This window comes from Callithrix jacchus, chromosome 9, assembly GCF_049354715.1.
Source record: "Callithrix jacchus isolate 240 chromosome 9, calJac240_pri, whole genome shotgun sequence".
Taxonomy (NCBI): domain Eukaryota; kingdom Metazoa; phylum Chordata; class Mammalia; order Primates; family Cebidae; genus Callithrix; species Callithrix jacchus.
This window is the reverse complement of record NC_133510.1, coordinates 113,640,851-113,657,776: the sequence shown is the minus strand read 5'-3', so window position 1 is coordinate 113,657,776 and position 16,926 is coordinate 113,640,851. Positions and strand designations below refer to the sequence as shown.

At 47.0% G+C, this 16,926-nt stretch overlaps 1 long non-coding RNA gene across 2 annotated transcripts in view; it reads right to left on the bottom strand.

The window, feature by feature from the left end:
* Positions 1-16,767, bottom strand: part of LOC144577674 (uncharacterized) — a 44,286-nt gene extending 27,519 nt beyond the window's left edge. The window contains exons 1-3 of one of the 2 annotated variants that reach the window (XR_013522111.1): positions 16,619-16,767; positions 5,329-5,467; positions 1,965-4,478 (exon numbers count right to left, since the gene is read on the bottom strand). This is a non-coding gene — a long non-coding RNA (uncharacterized LOC144577674). Of the gene's footprint in view, positions 1-1,964; positions 4,479-5,328; positions 5,468-16,618 lie in introns of those variants that run through there. The other variant, XR_013522110.1, reaches the window with a different exon arrangement.
* Between the last annotated feature and the right edge of the window lie 159 nt (positions 16,768-16,926).

The following is a 16,926-nucleotide window of genomic DNA, read 5'->3' as shown; positions in this document are numbered from 1 at the left end:
CTGGGATTACAGGCATGAGGCCGCCCTGCTGAATGTCTTTTTATTATGCACGTACTTTTTACTCATATTAGTAAATCAAGTAACATTTTTGCTTAAGCCACTTGGAGTGGGTTTTCTGATTCTTGCAAAAAACGGTCCCAATTTTCTATTCCCCTTCTTCATGATATCACCATGCAGCATCATTATTTATCATTTTTATTGTATGTCCCCTACCCCCACTGCTGCACAAGGGCAGTGGTTTTTGAATTTTTCTTTTTCTTTTTTTTTTTTGAGATGGAGTTTCGCTCTTGCTACCCAGGCTGGAGTGCAATGGCGCGATCTCGGCTCACCGCAACCTCCACCTCCTGGGTTCAGGCAATTCTCCTGCCTCAGCCTCCTTGCTTTCACCATGTTGACCAGGATGATCTCCATCTCTTGACCTCATGATCCACCCGCCTTGGCCTCCCAAAGTGCTGGGATTACAGGCGTGAGCCACCGCGCCCAGCCCTGAATTTTTCTTATTTTTAATTTTTGCTTACCACCTAGAATAGAGCTTGGCAGGTAGCAGGTGCTCAATAAATTTTTTTAAATAAAATAATAGAGAGTCATGGTCAAACACAGTGGCTCACACCTGTAATCCTAGCACTTTGGGAGGCTCAAGGTGGATGGATCACCTGCAGTCAGGGGTTTGAGACCAGCCTGGCTAACATGGTGAAATCCCATCTCTACTAAAAATACAAAAATTAGCCAGGCATGGTGGCAAGCACCTGTAATCCCAGCTACTGGAGAGGCTGAGGTAGGATTGCTTGCTTGAACCCCAAAGGTTAAGGCTGCAGCAAGCCAAGATTGTGACACTGCACTGCAGCCTGGGCAACAGAGTGAGAACCTGTCTCAAAAAAAAAGAAGAAACCCTCATAAATGTAAAATCAGTGCCACGTGCCATAAACAGAAGATAATTGTAAATATATACACTCGAAGGCCAAACCGTTTTCTTAAACTCAGACTGGATATTTTAATACCATCTAACAACTGGACTTGAGATGTACTTTCTTTTTGTTAAAAGAATACCTGCCAGGCGCAATGGCTCATGCCTGTAATCTCCCAGCACTTTGGGAGGCCGAGGTGGGTAGATTACTTGAGGTCAGGAGTTCAAGACCAGCCTGGCCAACATGGTGAAACCCTATCTCTGCTAAAATATAAAAATTAGCCAGGTGTGGTGGCAGGTTGCCTGTATTCCCAGCTACTCAGGATGCTGAGGCAAGAGAATCACTTGAACTCAGGGGGCGGAGGTTACAGTGAGCTGAGATCGAGCCACTTCACTCCAGCCTGGGCAAAAGACTGAAACTCCATCTCAAAAAAAAAAAAAAAAAAACTTATTAGCATCAGGCTGGGCAAAGCAGCTCACCCCTGTAATCCCAACACTTCAAGAGGTTGAGGTAAGCAGATCACAAGGTCAGGAGATCGAGATCATCCTAGATAACATGGTGAAACCTTGTCTTTACCAAAAATACAAAAATTAGCCAGGCGTGGTGACATGCACCCATAGTCCCATAGTCCCAGCTACTCAGGAGGCTGAGACAGGAGAATCACTTGAACCTGGGAGGTGGAGGCTGCAGTGAGCCAAGATCATTGCACTCCAGCCTGGTGACAGATTGAGACAGAAAGAAAGAAAAGAAAGAAGAAAGGAAGAAAGGAAGAAGAAAGAAAGAAAGAAAGAAAGAAAGAAAGAGAAAAAGAAAGAGAAAAAGAAAGAAAGAAAAGAAAGGAGGGAGGGAGGGAGAGAAGGAAGGAAGGAAGGAAGGAAGGAAGGAAGGAAGGAAGGAAGGAAGGAAGGAAGGAAGGAAGGAAGGAAGGGGAAAACCTGGGCTCAAGTGATCCACCCACCTTGGCCTCCCAAAGCGCTGGGAATGCAGGTGCGAGCCACTGTGCCCAACCCCCTGCCAGAAATGTGCTCCATCTAGATTTGGATATATAACCACCTCATACTTTTTTGTTTTACACAAACAGGCTCATGACTTCTATACTGCTCTGCAACGTGACTTTTTGCACTGAACAATAAATAAATCATTGTATATTTCCAAAGCCTGTCATACATCTTGCACCTCAGACTCAATCTCAGTGCCTGCTTCTGGAGAACCCAACTGGCAACAGGTTATTTTGAAGCCGATCCCAAGTACCATGTCATTTCATCCATAAATATTTGAATAGCTATCACAAAAAGATCAGGACTTTGTTTTTATCTTTAAACATAACCACAAAACAAATAAATAAACAAAAAAAATAGAATAAGAGTATGTAAGGAGAAAGATGATTATTCTTTTAATTTTTATTTCTCTCAGTGACGTTGCCGTGCTGATTTTGGACTTTGGAAAATTGAATTAATAAAGAGCCATTTGTTCTCCTCTCCCCCTCCCACTGTCAAAATAATCGAGATTTTTTTTTTTCCAGCTCTAAATCTCCCTCAGGTGCTCTCTCTTCCTTAGTCTATAAAGCAGCAAAGCCAAAAAGAGACTGTCCCCAGCCCCAGCGGCTGCAGTGATGGACACGCTAGGGCCAGATAGAGGCCTGCTCTGCCCCTTGGGATGCCCCACAAATGGCCTTTCTTCCTCCCAGAAACAGGCATTGACTCCTGGTCCCCACCAGGCCTGTGATGTGAGGTGAACAGCAAGGTTCCCATACGTACCTCCCCAAGCCTGGTGCTGTGCTAAGCACTTCCCTGCGTCACTTCACTGAATTCTTCCCCCAACTATTAGCCCCATTTTACAACTAGAACATTAATAGCTTCAATTTATTCATTTATTGTTTTGGGTCTTTTGGGGTTGTTTTTTTGGAGCCGGAGTCTTGCTCTGTCACCCAGGCTAGAGTGCAGTGGCACTATCTCAGCTCACTGCAACCTCCACCTCCCAGGTTCGAGCAATTCTCCTGCCTCAGCCTCCTGAGTAGCTGGGACTATGGGACTATGGGCACATGCCACCACACCTGGCTAATTTTTGTATTTTTGGTAGAGATGGTGTTTCACCATGTTGGCCAGGGTCAGGGAAACTCTCTCTGCCAGGCTGGTCTCAAACTCCTGACCTCATGATCCACTTGTCCCGGCCTCCCAAAGTGCTGGGATTACAGGTGTGAGCCACAGCACCCGACCCATTCATTTATGGTTATTCAGCTTTTTTGTTGTTGTTTCAGAAACAGAGTTTTACTCTTTCACCCAGGTTGGAGAGAAGTGGCATGATCACCGTTCACCGCACGCTTGATTCTGGGTTCAGGCAATCCTCCGGCTTCAGCTTCCCAAGTAGCTGGGACTTCAGTGCACCCACCCCACCTGGCTAATTTTGAATTTTTTTTGTAGAGACAGGGTCTCCATATGTTGCTAGGCTGGTCTCAAGCTCCTAGCCTGAAGCCATCCTTCCACCTTGGCCTCCCTAAGTGCTGGGATTTACAGGCATGAGCCACCATGCCTGGCCTATTCAAGAATGTATTTTTTTCTTTGAGCTGGAGTCTCGCTCTGTCACTGAGGCTGGAGTTCAGTGGCACAATCTTGGCTCACTGCAAACTCCACCTCCTGGGTTCAAGCCGTTCTCCTGCCTCAGCCTCCTGAGTAACTGAGATTACAGTCGCCTGCCATCATGCTTGGCTAATTTTTTTGTATTTTTTGTAGAGACGGGGTTTCACCATGTTGGCCAGGCCAAAGTGCTGGGACTACGGGCATGAGCCACTGCGCCCAGACCAAACATTTTTAAATCAGCCGGGTGCAGTGCTGTGTGCCTGTGGCCCCAGCTACTTAGGAGGCCAAGGCTACAGAATCAACTGAGCCTGGGAGGTTGAGGTTACAGTGAGCCCCGATTGTGGCACTGCACTCCAGCCTGGGTGACAGAACAAGACCCTGTTTTTTAAAAAAAAAAAAAGAAATAGAGAGAGAGAGAGAAAATGTGATGGAAGGGTTGAGGGTGCTAGGGAGCATTTTATTCCAGTGGTCAGGGAACCCTCTCTGCCAGGGTGACAGTTGAACAGAGATCTGAGCAGAGTGAAGGAATAAGTAGCTGGGGAAGGACATTTCTGTGGAAGGAACGGCTCTAGGATGGGGGTTTGCCTGGGATGTTTCAGGCACAGCCAAGGCTAGTGTCACTCTAGGCAGGAGCAAGGGGAAGGTGAAAGAGTTTGAGGCTGGAGATAAGTCAGAGGCTCCCCTGGCTCCTGGGACCCGATGCTGCTGCCTAAAATTGGTAAGTTTGAAATTGATTGTGATGGGAGTATTAACACCACGAAAACTGGCAAAAGCTCTAAATCAGGGCGGCTGCGGCTGCTTCTCCTTCTTCTTCTCCTTGAATTGCTGACTTTTGTAGGTCACAGTCAGGAGTTTGGATTTTATTCCAAGTTTGACAAGAAGTCATTGGAGCTTCGGAGCAGGGAGCAACATCCTATTTCTATTTCTCAGAGATTGTTCTGGACTGTGCATGGAGAAGATACAGTCGGCAGGCAAGAGAAGAAATCGTTTAGTCCACCTGGCAAGAGACGATGGTGGCTTGGACTTAAAGGGGTTGGATTTAGGCCGGGTGTGGTGGCTCATGCTTGTAATTACAGCATTTTGGGAGGCTGAGACAAGCGGATCACCAGAGGTCAGGAGTTTGAGACTAGCCTGACCAACATGGAGAAACTCCATCTCTACTAAAAATACGAAATTAGCCAGGTCGTGGTGGCACATGCCTATAATCCCAGTTACTCAGGAGGCTGAGGCAGGAGAACTACTTGAACCCGGGAGGCGGAGGTTGCAGTGAGCCAAGATCACACCACTGCACCCCATCCTGGGCAGCAAGAGCAAAACTCTGTCTCATAAAAAAAAAAAAAAAAAATTAGCTGGGTGTGGTAGTGGACGTCTATAACCCTAGCTACTCAGGAGGCTGAGGCAGGATAATTGTTTGAACCTAGGAGGTGGACGTGGCAGTAAGCCAAGATTGCGCCATTGCACTCCAGCCTGGGCGACAAAGCGAGACTCTGTCTCAAAGGAAAAAAAAGGAGGAGGGTGTTGGATTTGGAATGTGTTTGGATTTACTGCGGGATGGGGAGTATGCAGCATGAGCAAGAGAGAGGCACGGAGCGATGCACGGAGCTTGACTGTGGCCTTTGTGTGTTCTGCTCATCTTTTCTGCATAACAAAATCTGGACGTTTAGTGGCTTAAAACCATACCAGTTATTTATTGAGCTCACATATCTGCAATTTGAGCAGGACTCTGGAGAAAGCTCATCTGTCCTACTCAGCATCCCCTGGGGAGTTTGAAGGGTGCTAGAGTTATCTGAAAATTCTTCACTCATAGTGCAACAGGGGTGGATGCTGGCTGCTAACTGGGACCTCACCTGGGGCTGTGGCCAGACACCTACGCAGACGCTATTCATGTGACCTTGGTCTCCTCCCAGCACAGCAGCAGGATTCCAGGAGCAAGTGTCCCAAGAAAACGAGAAAGCTGATGGAAGCTATACTCCCTGATTCCACATCCTAAAGCAAAATCAAAAAAAAGAAGCTATATTACCTTCTGAGACCAAGTCTCTAAAGCTACATAGTATCACTTCCACTGTAGCCTCCATCCGGTGGTAAGGGGACGGACCATAGATTCAGTCTCTTGCTAGGGTAATGGTGAGGTTCTAAAAGAACACGTGGGACTGGAAATATTGTCATGGCTAATTTTAGAAAATATGGAAAATACAATCCCCATATGATGTGTCTGGTCCTAGGCGACGCAACCCCTTACCTTATTTCAGTCCACCTTGTACTATCTTTACAGATGACATAAAAGAAGCCTGAAGGTTGCCCAAAGCTGCCCAACCACTAAGGGAACAGAATTAGAGTTTGATTCCAGTAGACTGATTCCATGTAACTGGCAAGAACCTGGCTGAGGCCAATCAGCCAAATAAGACTTGTAAGTGACAGAGAATGGCCTTCCAAGATCAACCCAGACAGTGGGCAGCCAGAGATGAGAGCTGCCTGCTCTGGGCCCACTCGCAGCCTTCCCACCTCTCTAGTTGGCCTTAGTTTCCCAACTGGCTCTCAAGCCATGATTTTATTCTAATTTCAAGGCTATAAGAACATGAGACCATACCTGTAATCCCAGCAGTCTGGGAGGCTGAGGTGGGACGATCACCTGAGCCCAGGAGTTCTAGACCAGCCTGGGAAACAGAGTGAGACCCCTTCTCTACAAAAAACTTTTCATACTTACAGGGTGTAAATGTGGGACCTGGGGTCCCAGCTATTTAGGAGGCTGAGGTGGGAGGATCACTTGAACCTGGGAAGTTGAGGCTGCAGTGAACCAAGATCACACCACTACATTACAGCCTGGGCAATACAGAGAGACCCTGCCTTTAACAAGAAGAAGGGATGGGTGCAGTCGCTCATGCCTGCAATCCCAGCACTTTGGGAGGCCAAGGTGGGGGATCACGAGGTCAGGAGTCCAAGACCAGCCTGGCCAACATGGTGAAACCCCATATCTACTTAAAATACAAAAATTAGCCGGGGGTAGTGGGAGGCACCTATAATCCCAGCTACTTTCGAGGCCGAGTTCAATCACTTGAACCCGGGAGGCAGAGGTTGCAGTGAGCTGAGATTGTGCCACTGCACTCCAGCCTGGGCAACAGAGCGAGACTCGGTCTCAAAAAAAAAAAAAGAAAGAAGAAGAAGATGATGATGATGATGATGATGAGGTTTAAACATGCATTAGCAGAAAAGACAATTTGCCCTGAACAGGCCCTGAAAGCCTGTTCTTGGCTCTGAAGGGCCCTAAAATCTGGATGGAGCTTCCGTGCAGGATTGGGGGCAGGCCAGTGTGTGGACAGATGGAAGGGATAGTGGAAAGCACTTATTCCAGAAACCATCAGTGTGGGGCTCAGATACCCAGCAAGGGAACCTGGAGGGCTGGATGTTCCAGGCCACACAAATCTGAAATCTAAAGACAGCTTTCTAAGTCGAGCCAACAGCCCATTTATTTTGATCAGTATTTCCTAGGAGAAAAGTCCGGGTCAGTGCAGAAACCTACATGGTCTCTGGGGACCGCTGGTTTCCCTGCCCAGTGACCAATCATCAGCTTCTGCTGTGAACAGCATTCAGAAGTTTTCCAGCGTGCTGGCAAGGAAGCCTTGACTTGAGGACTGGACACCAGGAAAGTTGCCAGAATAATGTGGTGGGTGGGGGTGGTTGTAACAGGATGTATGTATTTTGTTTGTTTGTTTTTTGTGTTTTGCTTTCCCTTTGCTTTTTTGTAGTTAGGACTGTAAGTGTTTCTTTTCTTTGTGGAAGCCATCTCAAATATATATTTACTCTTTGATACACTATCTCAGGCATTGAAATGATACATAATACAAACCCTGGAAATAGCCCAAACGCCTGCCGACAGATGAATGGACGGACAGATTCTTTTTTTTTTTTTTTTTTGAGACAGGGTCTCAGTTGCCCATGCTAGAGTGCAGTGGCAAAATCACAGCTCACTGCGGCCTTCACCTCCTGGGCTCAAGGCCTCCTGCCTCAGCCTCCTGAGTGGTTAGGACTATGGGTGTGGGCCACCATTTTAGCCACCTTCTTTTTTGTGTGTTTAGAGACAGGTTTCACTGTGTTGCCCAGGCTCCAAACAAGTATTTGTTTTGTTTGATTCTCCTGCCTCAACCTCCTGAGCAGCTGGGATTACAGGTGTGTGCCAGCTACTTTTTTGTATTTTTAGTAGAGACAGCATTTCACCATTGTTGGCCAGACTGGTAACAAACTCCTGACCCTAGATGATCTGGCCTCCCAAAGTGCTTGGGTTACAGGCTTGAGCCACTGCGCCCACCTAAAATATCTTTCTTAAAGTACACTGCAGCCCCCAAAAGTTTGAAAAACCCTGTCCTAAACATGTGATACTGTTTTGCCATTTTAAACTTTTATGTAGGTAGCATCATCCAGCCGAAATGCTTCCGCCAGCTGGCTTTTGCTTCGTTGATATTAGCTTCGAGATGGGTCCGTGTTGATACGTGTAGCTCGGTTTCATTCCTTTCCATCACTGCCTACGCATGCTGCAAGTTCTTTCTCCATCATCCTATGATTGGATTTTTTCCTTTTGCCAAATGGGACATTTAAAAAATAGCTATCTGTCACGATTACCCTTCTTACTTGGAAGGGCATTTTACTATAAATAAAGTCAGAATGTCCTGCTCTCAGAATCAAAGCTGGTCTTTTAAACGAAATAAATCTGGCTTTATAAAAATTCATTCCACCTGCCCTTGAGGGTTAAGGCTGTTGGTTTTCTTCCCTGTTGGCTGTTAGTTTGTTTATTAGATGTTGTAACCTAGTGAAAACATCATCACCTACACAACAATCTTAGGCTGCCTGGTTGCTACCTCTGGGGGAGGAAAGGGAAAATGAACCTGATGGAGTAGGAATTCAAACAGAGTCAGCCAGGTGTGGTGGCTCACGCCTGTAATCCCAGCACTTTGGGAGGCCAAGGCGGGTGGATCACTTGAGGTCAGGAGTTTGAGACCAGCCTGACAACATGACGAAACCTGTCTCTATTAAAAATACAAAAAATAGCAGGGTGTGGTGGGTTCCTGTAATCCCACCTACTCGGGAGACTGGGACAGGAGAATCGCTTGAACCCAGGTAGCAAAGATTGCAGTGAGCCAAGATCGCACCATTGCACTCCAGCCTGGGTGACAGACCAAGAGTCTGTCTCAAAAAAAAAAAGTCTCAGCCATAATACTTCATTTCCTTTCTTACCTAAAAAAAAAAAAAAAAAAACTAAGTCAAACATGGCCAAATGTTAACATTTGGAATCTCTGGAGTGTGAACAGAGGTATCTATATGCAAGTACTTTGCTCTATGCTTTAAATAGTTCATTACATTACATTTTTTTCCATTACCAATCTATACTTTGCTCCGAGTTCTAAATAGTTCATTAAATTTTCTTTTTCTTTTTTTTTTCTTTGAGACAGAGTCTTGCTCTGTTGCCCAGGCTGGAGTATAGTGGCACAATCTTGGCTCACTGCAACCTCTGCCTTCCGGGTTCAAGTGATTCTCCTGCCTCAGCCTTCTGAGTAGCTGGGACTATGGGTGCCTGTCACCACACCTGGCTAACTTTTTGTAGTTTTAGTGCAGATGGGGTTTCACCATGTTGGCCAGGCTGGTCTTGAACTCCTGACCCCAGGTGATCCACTCACCTCAACCTCCCAAAGTGCTTGGATTACAGGCACCCAGACGAGACATGTTTTTTAAGGAATGGAGTCTCACTACATTGTCCAGGCTGGTCTCAAACTCCTGGGCTCAAAGTGATCCTCTCACCTTGGCCTCCCAAAGTGCTGGGATTACATGTGTGAGCCACCACACTGGCCAGGAGACATCTTTTATTGTCATGATTTTTTTTGTATTTTGAGAGGAGGGCATGCTACTGATACCCAGTGAGTAGAAATCAGGGTTGCCGCTAACAACATAGAGTGCACAGGACAGCCCCCGCACAGCAGAGAAGGATCTGGCCCAAAACATCAATAGTGCTCAATCCCTGCTCTAAAGCGAGCCTCCCTTAGCCAGACTTCATTCCAAATGGCAGTGTGATCCACACTCCCGAAGCTGGGACAGCTTGTTTCTTTCCTGACCACAGAGTGAGTCATTTTGTGACACTAAGGAACATTTATCAAGGCGATAATCATCCTAGTTTCTCTGTTGGGTAAGTCCAGACGAAAGTATATTTGGGTCCTTCCCAAAGAAAGGCACACCCAATGACAATGAAGCCTCTGTGAAGGCCAAGGCTGATTCAAGAGGTTTTAAACAGCCCATCTAAATCCCCCTCCTCCAAGAAGGCTCCTGGGAGTATCCCAAAGAATCTGCTCCCCCGATCCCCAAGAACACAGCTTCTGTGTTTGGAGGAAGAAGTGAGATGTCAGATTCCTTGGGTTCAAATCTTCACTCTGGCCCTCCTTACCTGGGTTATAAATTTATTTCCCCTGATGAAACCTAACTCCTAAAATAGTGTGAAGATTAAAATGAGCATGCAGGCAGGTCACAGTGGATCACACCTGTAATATCAGCACTTTGGGAGGCTGAGATTGGAGAATCACTTGAGCCCAAAAATTCAACATCAGCCTGGGCAACATAGTGAGACTCTGTCTCTACAAAAATAAAATAAATTAGGCCAGGCACAGTGGTTCACAACTATAATCCCAGCATTTTGGGAGGCCAAGGCAGGTGGATCACCTGAGGTCAGGAGTTCAAAACCAGCCTGCCCAACATGGAGAAACCCCATCTCTACTAAAAATACAAAAAAAAATTAGCCAGACATGGTGGTGCATACCTGTCATCCCAGCTACCACTACTCTGGAGGCTGAGGCAGGAGAATCACTTGAACCTGGGAGGCAGAGGGTGCAGAGAGCCGAGATCATGCCACTGCATTCCAGCCTGGGTGACTAAGTGAGACTTCATTTAAAGATAAAATAAAATAAGCATACATGAAAGGCCACAAGCATAGAGACTGGCACACAGAAAACGCTCTTTAAATGCCAGCTAGTATCACTGTCATTGTCATTATTATTCCCCTTAGCACCCTAAGTACCTTGGAAGGTACATTCTCACAACCACATTCTGAGATAGGTAATAATGTCCCCATTTTGCAGGTAAGAAAACTGAGACTCAGCAGTAAAACCATATTTTGTTGTTTTTTTTTTTAATACACAATTTCACTCTGTCACTCAAGCTGGAGTGCAATGGCACGATCTTGACTCACTGCAACCTCCGTTTCCTGGGTTCAAGTGATTCTCCTGCCTCAACTGCCGGAGTAGCTGGGATTACAGGTGCCCATCACAATGCCTGGCTAATTTTTGTATTATTAGTAGAGATGAGGTTTTGCCACATCGGCCAGACTGGTCTCAACTCTTGACCTCAAGTGATCCACTCACTTCACCCTCCCAAAGTACTGGGATTACAGGCATGAGCCACCCTGCCTAGCTACAGCCACATTTTTCAATAGCCTGCTCTCTAGTCTCATAGTTTCCTCTCCTGCCCACCCACAGAAACTAAAGAGATCTTTTAAAAATGCAATCAAAGCTAAGTATGGGGTGTGTAAGAGCAATTCTTCTGCCTCAGCCTCCCAAGTAACTGAGACTTACAAGCACACACCACTGAGTCCAGCTAATTTTTTGTATTTTCTGAGAGACAGGGTTTTGCCATGTTGCCCAGGCTGGGTTCAAACTCCTGGGATCAAGCGATCCACCCATCTCAGCTTCCCAAAATGCTGGAATTACAGGCATGAGCCACCACAACCAGCCTGATCCACCATTTCTTTATGATTTAGGTGTTAGGAAATAATTACGAGCAATGCCTTGGCCGTTGATGTTAACATTAAGGGAAACCTAAAGGTATATGGCAACTCTTTGTACCATCTTTGCTACATTTCAGTAAACCTAAAACTATTACAAAATAAAAGGCTTATTTTAAAAAAAACATGAGGCCAGATGCAGTGGCTCACACCTATAATCCCAGTTCTTTGGAATGAAGAAGAAGGTGGATCACCTGAGATCAGGAGTTCAAGACCAGCCTGGCCAACAAGGTGAAACCCATCTCTACTAAAAATACAAAAAATTAGCTGGGTGTGGTGGTGCACTCCTGTAATCCAAGCTACTAGGGAGGCTGAGGCAGGGGAATCTCTTGAACCCGGGAGGCAGAGGTTGTAGTGAGCTGAGATCATGTCACTGCATTCTAGCCTGGGCAACAGAGCAAGACTCTGTCTGAAAAATTAAAAAAATATATGAAATCAGTCTGGGCACAGTGGCTCATGCCTGTAATCCCTGCACCTTGGGAGGAGGAGGTGGGTAGATCACTTCAGCCCAGGAGCTCAAGACCAGCCTGGGCAACATAGCAAGACCCCTTTCTCCACAAAAAATTAAAAAATTAGCTGGGTGTGGTGGTGTGCACCTGTAGTCCCGGTTACTTGGAAGGCTGAGGTGAGAGAATAACTTGAGCCTGGGAGGTCAAGGCTGCTGTGAGCCATGATGGCACCACTGTACTCTAGCCTGGGCAATAGAGCAAGTCCTTGTCTCTTAAAAAAAAAAAAGTGAAATTAGATCATGTTACTCCTCTAACTAAAACTCTTCAGTGACTTCCCATTAAGCTTAGAATAAAATCTGAGTGTCTTCTTTTGGTTTATAAGACCCTGAGTCCCCCAGGAGCAGTGGCTCATGCCTGTAATCCCAGTACTTTGGGAGGCTGAGGTGGTTGGATCACCTGAGGTCAGGAGTTTGAGATTAGCCTGGCCAACATGATGATATCCTGTCTCTACTAAAAATACAAAAATTACGCAGGGTGTGGTGGTGGGCGCCTGTAATCTCAGCCTCTTGGGAGGCTGAGGCAGAAGAATCGCTTGAACTGGTGAGGCAGAGGTTGAAGTGAGCCAGGATGGTTCCATTGCACTCCAGCCTGGGCAACAAGAGCAAAACTGTCTCAAAAAATAAAAAGATCCTGAGTGATCTTCTCCAACACCTACCTTCTTCTTCTTCTTCTTCTTTTTTTTTTTTGAGACAGAGTCTCTCTCTCTGGCCCAGGCTGGAATGTAGGATGCAATCTCGGCTCACTGCAGTCTCCACCTCCTGAGTTCAAGTGATTCTTCTGCCTCAGCCTCTCAAGTAGGTTAGGATTACAGTTGCTCGCCATCACTCCAGGCTAATTTTCTTATTTTTGGTAGACATGGGGTTTCACCGTGTTGACCAGGCTAGTCTTGAACTCTTGACATCAATTGATCTGCCTGCCTCAGCCTCCCAAAGTGCTAGGATTACAGGTGTGAGCCACCACACCCGGCCTTCCTTCCAATCCTCACTTCTTATTTTTTTTCAGACAGAATCTCGCTCTGTCCCCAGGGTGAAGTGCAGTGGCGTGATCTCAGCTTACTGCCACCTCTGCTTCCCAGGTTCAACCGATTCTCCTGCCTGATCCTCGCAGGTAGCTGGAACTACAGGCAAGCACCACCACACCCACCACTCTTTGTATTTTTAGTAGAGACAGGGTTTCACCATCTTGGCCCTCACGGTCTCAATCTCCTGACCTCGTGATCCACCTGTCTTGGCCTCTCAAAGTGCTGGGATTACAGACATGAGCCACCCCTGGCCTCCAACCCCCACTTGACACTCTTCCCACCCTTCACACTGCACTCCAGCCACTCTGGCCTTTTTCCCATTCCTCCAAAACTGGAAGATTGTTCCTGCCTCCAGGCCTTTGTACTTGCTGGTCCCTGTCAGGAATGTTCTTCCCCTATGCTATCCTTCCCACGACCTTCTCTTTTCCATCCTTCAGATCTTGACTCAGACGTCAAATCCTCAGAGTCCTCCTATGTGGTTACATGACCCTTTCTAATTTTCTCACGAAATCGCCACTCTTTGAAATTATCCTCCTTAAATGATTTCTCTAGACTGGGAGCTCCATGAGGACAGGAATTAAGTCTGGCTGATTCACAGCTGTGTCCCCAGCTTCTCACACAGTGCCTGACACCAGTAGGATCTCGACAAACACTTGGCCAAAAGAATACCAGTGTCTGCTGATAACACCACAGGACACGGGGATAGAACCGTGGACATTGTCAGAGAGCATTCACCCACACTTTTTACCCATGGTTCCCTACTTTGTATAAAACCCCCAGAATATCCAGGGAGGTCTAAATTTGCAGGCAAACCTCATCATCAACACTTCTTTATTTTATTTTTATTTATTATTTTTTTTTAGACGGAGTCTACTCCGTTGTCCTGGCTGGAGGGCAGTGGCACGATCTCGGCTCACTGCAACCTCTGCCTCCCGGGCTTGAGCAACTCTCATGCCTCAGCTGCCGGAGTAGCTAGACTTACAGGTGCCCATCACAATGCCCAGCTAATTTTTGCATTTTTAGTAGAGATGGTGTTTCACTATACTGTCAAGGCTGGTCTCGAACTCCTGACCTCAAATGATCCACCCACTTCAGCCTCCCAAAGTGATGACTTGGGATAAACTTGATGACTGATGCTTCTTTCAGTCATCTAACCACAATCCTAATGCTCATTAAATTGCAAGGAAGGACAGAAGAATTCATCCCCAGGCTTCTAGAACAGAGTTCCAAGTTGCTGGCCTAGGGCCAAATGTAACCCACAGATATGCTTTGTCTGCCTCAAACTGTTTTAGAAGAATTTGAGTTCATGACCAACTTTTTAAAATTGGAACATTTCACATAAAAAGCCATATGTTCAAGTTTTACCAAAAACTCAGAGGGTCTTGCCACAAGTGGCCCCAGGGGACTGGAGCTGAGAAATGGCTGCCCCCTTGGATGAAATGTGGGCTCAGTTAGCTACAGTCCCTACTCAGCACTGAATTATTTCGTATTATCGGCCTGGTCCCTTTAGGCACTAGGATCCCCCCTCGAAGCCTGAGTATCCTCAGAGACATTATTGGGTTTCCAATATTTTTGTCTACAGCCACTCTCTCCTAATCATCAGCTCCCCATTATCTTCAGCAGCCCCCTATGAAAGCTCTGTGGAGCCAGGAAAGACAATTTGAAAAGTGCGCTTTAACCCACTCTCCTCATTTTACAGATAGGCAAACTTAGGCCTAGATAGGGGAAGGGACATTCCATTTACTAGGCTGTAGCCTTTCCGGCAAGATGCTTCTATCAACTGATCCTTAGGAAAGTCACTGGTGCTGATAATGGCAGAAAAAGGCAAACAGGGAATCAGTTGTTTCCTCCACGAGTTTGGTGGTTCCTGGGAGCTGTTCAGGCCCACCCTGGTGAGCTATGCCACGCTCAGGCTCGGGGCCAGCTAACCACTTAGGCATGTGCCACCAGAATTGAACTCTGGAGGGGAGTTGCCCAGTAGAAAGCAGCCCAGGGACAGAGGCTCTCCCCATGTCCCAGCTCAGTCTGAAGTCCTCCTCCAGCCCTGATGATGTTGCAAAAGGTGAACACACCTGCTATTTTGCATGTGGAAAATTATGGCACTCCTATTGTGGGCAGAGGCACATTTCAATCATTCCACTGGGTTCCACATTGATATGTGCCAGGGATGTGAACGCTGCTGGGGGTTCATTGCGGGGTTTTACTGAATATGAACGAGGGCTGTGGTTTCAGGCTGTCCTGAGTTGCAGCCCTGGCTCTGTAACTTCCCGGCTGTGTGACCTTCAGCAACCACCCTAGCCTCTCTGTGCCTCACTTTCTTCATCTGTAAGATGGGAGTGCTAGGTATAGGACATGATTCCTAGGATTGTCTTGGGGATTCAATGAGATCATTTTTTGGCACATACTAAGAAAATGAACACAGTAGCATTTTGTTGTTTATTTTTCTCCACTGCAAGTATCAGAAGCTGATATTTTTATTTGCATCTTTGTTTATCATAGTCTGACTTACTAAATGACTCTCCATAGAGAAAAACCTTGTCTGTCTTGATTGCCCCTGCTTCCCTGCCTTAAAACAATGTCTGGCACAGAGTGGGTACTCCATAAATATTTGTCTGCTGAATGAATTGCTGTCTTTCATATTTCTACTCCAAATTCCATTCTGATGATCCACACTGCCCTGGAGTAGCCCAAGGTCTTGTGGATTCCAGCAAGAGCCACCCTGACCTCCACAGCCAGATGTTCACAGCGGCACTGGGCACCAACTCCGAATGTCACCAACTGGGCTCAGTGCCTTGACCTGACAAACAGCACTTATGTGACTACTGGTGGACAGAGCTGTAGCAGGGGAAAATGAGTTGGTTCCTGAGGAAAGTGGATCGAGAGGCTGAGCTCTGAAAACTAAAGGACCCTGCACCACCAGCGAGGGGGCCCAAGCTAGGGGACACGGAGCCCGCTCCCTGAGGACATTGCTTTGGAAGAGGATGCCTGGGTGGTGCAATTACCTAGTGGCATACGGAGATGGGGATTCGTGCACCTTGCATGCCTTGGGAAACAAAATGAATTTCTCGGAGAGAGCTTTGCAAAATGTAAAGCGCTGCTGGAAGCAACGTACAAGGAAAGGTCAGGAAAGAGAAGCGATCTGTTTGCTGAGTGTGGGCTGTACTTCCAAATCCAGCCAAAGTCGACGCGCAGTCCCTGGAGGTGGCACAGTTTGGGGGCCCCTTGGATAGGAGTGCCCTCGGGGAGGCTGGAAAGCCAGAGAGGAATGGGTCAGAGTTTCTTCGGATGTCTGCAGAACCCAGGACCGCCCGCACAGCCTGCCTCTTCTCTTCTGCCCCCGGCCTGCACGCGTGAAATCTGCGAATTCCCCTTTTTTCTGCTGCACGCGCTCATTCAACTTCGCCCTGGCTAGAATCAGGATAACCGTCCCGATGATTATATAACTAACTTTCCGAGTTCAGGAAAGATAATCTAAGGGATAGAGAGGATGAAATTTTCTTTGAGGACTCATTTTTTACCCCAAAAGTAGTTACAGAAGTGCACCCAAAAAAATATATGCAAATATACATATACCCACCACTCACAATGAATAACTTACATTTTGACTTATCTGGAAGAGAGTTTTTTTTAATTTTAGTTACCAACTAAGCCTTTCTCGTCTCCCAAGTCCCAGTATATCTGAATCCAAAATAAGTCAACCTTCTTTTCTTTATTATTCTCCTTTCCACCCTCACCCCAGATTTATCTTAAAGGGTAAATTCCAGGACCCGCAAGATCCCTCGGTGAGCTCCCACCTGGCCAGGTCTGCACACATCTAGCCTCAATGTACAGGATCCGGCGATGGTCGCAACCCGCAGTGTGCACAGCTGCATTTTCTTCCCGAGCCCCAACTCCCGTGTGCAACTTTGCAACTCACGCTCGGGCCGGAGTTGGGGGGGGGACCTATTTGCTCGACCCGTTTAGCGGAAGGATCCCTTGCGTGGATGCAGTTGCGCTCAACCATCTCCGCCCCGCGCCGCTCCGCGCCCGGGCCCCGCCCCCTCCCGCGCCCGGGCCCCGCCCACTTCCGCGCGCCCTACGGCCCATAAAGAAGTCCCGGCCG